Raw genomic sequence first — 5042 nt, forward strand, 5'->3', positions numbered from 1 at the left:
GTATTGATAAAGTATCGATTTGCGGTAATTGGTGATAAAGGGACATGTTTTCACTTCATGGTTAATATTTAAGTTCTTAACATTGGCTGATTACTTTTGACATTATTTCTTGGTATCAGGTAGAAATCTCCTCATACTTGATGATGATTTAAGGCTGGAAAGGTTTTGAAAAAAGTCTGTAGAGTATGATGTGAAGGCTGCAGCAAGATATTTAATTTGAAAAGCTAGATTGACACATAAAGCCTTCTGCACCTCCTGCGATTTATAAAGCCATATTGCGATATTGATAAGATTTGGAATAATTGTTCCGCCCTGTTATGATTATGTCTTTCTCACTTATTCTCTTCCACTAATGAGCCGATCACAGAGTTCAGCTACGCGTCCTCCATCTCTACCCGGAAAAGGCAAATACAAACTTCTTCCTTCAGCAGGAGAGGTCAGATAAATGTTACAGCATCTTTTACATCATTCGTCTTTGGCGTAAGGTCACGAACACTCGTTACATTCCTGACTGTCTCCGATAGAAATCTCAAGGCGGGTTAGAAAAATAAAAACCTGATCCAGCACTCCTTCCAGTTCACGTCCAGCCTGAAGTCCAACAAGAATCTCATCGTTAGAAAATCCAGAACGCGTTTGTCACGTCAGCGAAGGAGCTTCCTTCGATCCAGCAACAAGAATTTTAAGATTTTAGAGCAAAGCTAAAATACAATCCCTGCGGCAAAAACAAGTCTGAGATTTCAAGAATAAAGTCCAAATATTTATAATTTTAAAACTCAAAGATCGTAGAGAACAAAGCTGGAATATTTTGGTTGTAATCTTCTGATTATAAAGTTGTAATGTTGTCACTTTTTGAAAGTACTTTATCGAAATGTTACAACTTTATTCTGAAAAAATAAAATATAAATATTTATATATTGTTTTCTCCAATTTTTCAACTTCATTTTAAAAATCTCAGACAGGTTTCGGCCGCCACTTGGTCCGACAGCTGTTCATCTTCCACGTCCTTAATCTCAAGTCTTAACTTCGACTGTTCACGTGTTTCAGATCTCTGAACTCCGACTCCACGAAAAAAGATTTGCAGGACTGAAGAAAAAAAGAAAATATGTTATTTTGCTAAAACATCTGGAGCCTAAAAAAGATTTCTCATTTCCAGAGGAGCCTGTTCCGGGTCCTGCAGAGGGCCCTGGACCACAGTTTGGGAACCACTCTGCTAATTAGTCTTTACTTTGAGAAACACAGGTTTGATTCCCGTCCCAGGTTCCTCGAGCAAGGCACTGACCCCCTGCTGGCTCCAGGGGGCGCCGCATCGTCGACACCAAGACACTTTAATGTGACATCATCTCCGGCAGCCGTCGGTCGAAGTTCGGCGCTGCTGAGCAAGGCACTGAGCTTTTATTTACAGGGTTCAGAGAGAAATCCGATGACCGAGTGCAAACTGGATAATTAAGTCATCATCATCTTCGTCACTGACGTTCGAGAGTTTGTCAGACAAACTCACGTCCTCCACGCCGAGTTACAGCGGGGACGAGTCGACTTTGTGAGGGTTTGCGGGTCGAAGCGGAGGAGCAGGAGGAGGTCGTCTGCAGAGACAGGAGACAAACATCAGAGAGTATCTTTAGGTTTCAGACTGCAGGTGGGAAAGAACAAGGCGTTACATATGACTGACCCAATAATCAGCTGATTGTTTATGTCTGCCTTGAAACTGGTCGCTGTAAACGGTCACGCTCAGTTTGTAGCTCAGCTATCACAGATTTTTTAACCTGCCAAACGTTAACGTTTAAAGATGTGTATAAAATATAAAAACCTTAGGCCGGTGTAGTTGCATTATGTCATCTCATTTAAAATGATTCGTCATTTTTTATTCATATAATTGGTTATGAAAATGAACAGAAAAACTAAAGTGGTGGATTTTTGTTTTTGATTTGGCAGAAACGAGCTTCCGTAGGGAGCTCCTCTTACTCTTCTTGCTCCTTTAGTTGCAAATGAAATGTTATTTTATTCCTGTCTTAATGGGGAAAAAGTCTCAGAGCTTTTGGGTCATTCTGGAATTTATCTGTGACGTTATTTTACAGCTTTGTCCAACAAACAAACGCAAACATCTGAATCTCAGCGGGACAGCGAACCTGCTGGGACCGGCTGCAGGTGCGACGGCTCCGTGGTGCGGCGGTTTGGTGTTGGCTGGGTAGCCGGGGTGAGGGGGGATGTGGGGGTGGCACGGCGGGGGCAGGAGGCGGGGCTTGATGGGCACCACAGGTTTGGATGGAACAGAGACCTGAGGAGAGAATCATGGGAAAAAAAAAACATGAACGTCTGAAACAGAAAGCTGCGTTCAAGTTTCCTGCCAACAGTAAAGTTTTTACTCATATCACAGCAACATAAACACAAGTTAAAGTTTGTGCTCATTTTCTAATTGATAAATTTCAATGACCAGTTCAAATTTAGAAACCCTGCGTCGCTTCATTAGCAGGTGTACTGAGAGTGAAACGCTCATGTCTCACTCGCCGCTCTGCTGCTTTCATCAGTTAAACTCAACACGCCTGCTAACTACGTTCCAAATTTAAAGTCTACAATCTTTCGTAGTGAACCTTTAAAGTGAAACGTCTGCAGGGAGAACTGATGTTCAAGAAAAAGCTCCACCGTGGAACTGAATGGAATGAATAGGTGAAAACTGAGCGGAGCGCCGAGTGCGACAGGACGTGATGGAGTTACAGGTAACGGGTCAGAAATGATAGTTCAGGTAACTCCATCCCTCTCAGTGCAACCAGCAACTGGCACGTCTGATGTTCACTCCTGTTCCTGAACGCCCCACGCCTGCCAGGGCTCATCTCCAAATCAGTCACCTCTGATTGGCTCCTGATTCAACCAGTTAAATCACCAGATCTCAATAATCAATAGTCTGATCACGACTCTGTCTACATGCTACCTGCTGCCAGGTGTGGTGTACCTGTCCAGGTGTGACGGGGTCAGGTGGGAGTGGCTTGTTGGGTGGCGCTGGTCGGCTCACCAGCAGCTGGAAGGTTAGTGAGGAGGAGAGAAGCTTCAGAACACTTCCTGTTTAGTAAAGTCAGGAAACAGGAAGCAGCGTGCGGCGACAGCGTCTATTCTACGTCTCCTGCTCGTTCAAACATCAATGAAACTAAACTTTTATTATCATTATTATTGTTATCAGTGCTGCATGCAGACAGAAACAGAACAGACTGAACATCATGCAGTAAAGTCCCGGCCACACCAGATTACACACAGCTGCTGGAAAACTGAGCTCCTTATGACTCGACCAGTGAAACGATTTCATGATAAAATCGCCACGGCGACCACCATCAGCGCCTCTGTCAGGCCTGACATGACTCACCTATGAAGCCTCACAGTAATCCGGCGGTCGATTATTATTAATTTGTCCTTTTTTGCGCTCCTACATTTCTTTACGGCTCTCTGCGACCACATTTCGCTCCGTCGGTTGCAGGCTGCATATCATCAGGGAGCGTTTCAGAAACAGGGCGTTTTGTCTGACTTCCTGCCGGGCTCGATCTGCTCTTGCGTCCAGAATAGACCTGGTACCTCTCTGCGGAGCGGAGACACGCTTCTCGTCTGGTGGACTCACAAGCATCGATTATAACGGCTGCGATTAGCTCCGGCAACCGCGGCGCAGCCGGAGTCAGTGGACTTGAGGTGTCAGACGTATCTAATATGTAATTAAAACCGGAATAACTTGAGTTTGGATGTAAACTGAAATTTGACCTTTCAATGGACACATGATTCGACCCAACAGGAGCTCACGTGTCCCGTCCACAGCCTACAGTAGCCAACCATGCCCGAGCTGTAGGAAGGGCCAGCGCCTGTCATTTCGTGAGTAGGCAGAGCCAATTGCCTCGCTTCGCTAAGCCACGCCCCAAATACACTTCTGGCCAATCACAGCCCAGTATAGGTCTCACTCTGAGCTCCGACTCTTTCATGGCTGCGCTCCAGTGACTCGAATGCAGAAAGAGTTGTTTTCTAGCTTTTTCTGGCTGTATGTTTCTAAGATCTGGTCAAACGCTGCTCCTGGAGCATCTTGTAATAATTACAGCAGCTACCAGAGAGTCTGGAAGGAGAAGGACGGTTTATTCTCTTTCCAAAACCTGAAACAAATCCAGAAAAAAGTTGGCTTATTCCTAATGTGATGTTAGTTAGCTAACGCTGGCTAACTTCCTACTGAATGCAACGTTATATAAACCCGCTGCTTTTGCATTTTAATGATTAGTGAATAGAGCAGCTGTACAGGAACAGCGTTGATCCTTAATATCGTTGTCGGGGGTGCACTGGTTCACTTGTACTGTGTGATCGGTAGATTTTAGCTTCTATCTTTCATTTTTTCCCGACCGTTTGAGTCAGTTTGACAGCCTGAATAAAACCTTCTAATGTTTAATGCAACTTACATCATTATGAAGAACCAATGGGCTCGCAGCAGAGAGCCACAGACAGGAAGTCAGACTGGACTGAGGGACGCAGTTTGTGAACCATGACAAAAACTGATTTTCACAGTGCTGGTTTCTGGTGTGACCGGGTCCTGATAAAGAACTGTTGCTGAGCTCCTCCAGCCAGCAGGTGGAGCTGCAGCCTACACAGCCACACTACAGGTAACACAGCCACACTACAGGTAACACAGCAGGTAACACTGCCACACTACAGGTAACACAGCCACACTACAGGTAACACAGCAGGTAACACAGCCACACTACAGGTAACACTACAGGTAACACTACAGGTAACACTACAGGTAACACTACAGGTAACACAGCCACACTACAGGTAACACTACAGGTAACACTACAGGTAACACAGCCACACTACAGGTAACACTACAGGTAACACTACAGGTAACACTACAGGTAACACTACAGGTAACACAGCCACACTACAGGTAACACAGCCACACTACAGGTAACACAGCCACACTACAGGTAACACAGCCACACTACAGGTAACACAGCCACACTACAGGTAACACAGCAGGTAACACTGCCACACTACAGGTAACACAGCAGGTAACACTGCCACACTACAGG

The 5042-nt window shown here is 45.1% G+C and overlaps 1 long non-coding RNA gene across 1 annotated transcript; it reads right to left on the minus strand.

Annotated features, from left to right (window-relative positions):
• Positions 1 to 191: 191 nt before the first annotated feature.
• LOC119918608 lies at positions 192 to 4648 on the minus strand. Its single transcript, XR_005447474.1, has 3 exons — positions 2945 to 4648; positions 2124 to 2272; positions 192 to 1580 (listed from the first exon to the last, which is right to left on the minus strand). It is a non-coding gene; the product is annotated as an uncharacterized LOC119918608 (long non-coding RNA).
• Positions 4649 to 5042: the final 394 nt, after the last annotated feature.

This window comes from Micropterus salmoides, unplaced genomic scaffold (genome assembly GCF_014851395.1).
Source record: "Micropterus salmoides isolate LMB-PRFRI ecotype aquatic unplaced genomic scaffold, ASM1485139v1 Ms_hic_scaffold_2312, whole genome shotgun sequence".
NCBI lineage: Eukaryota > Metazoa > Chordata > Actinopteri > Centrarchiformes > Centrarchidae > Micropterus > Micropterus salmoides.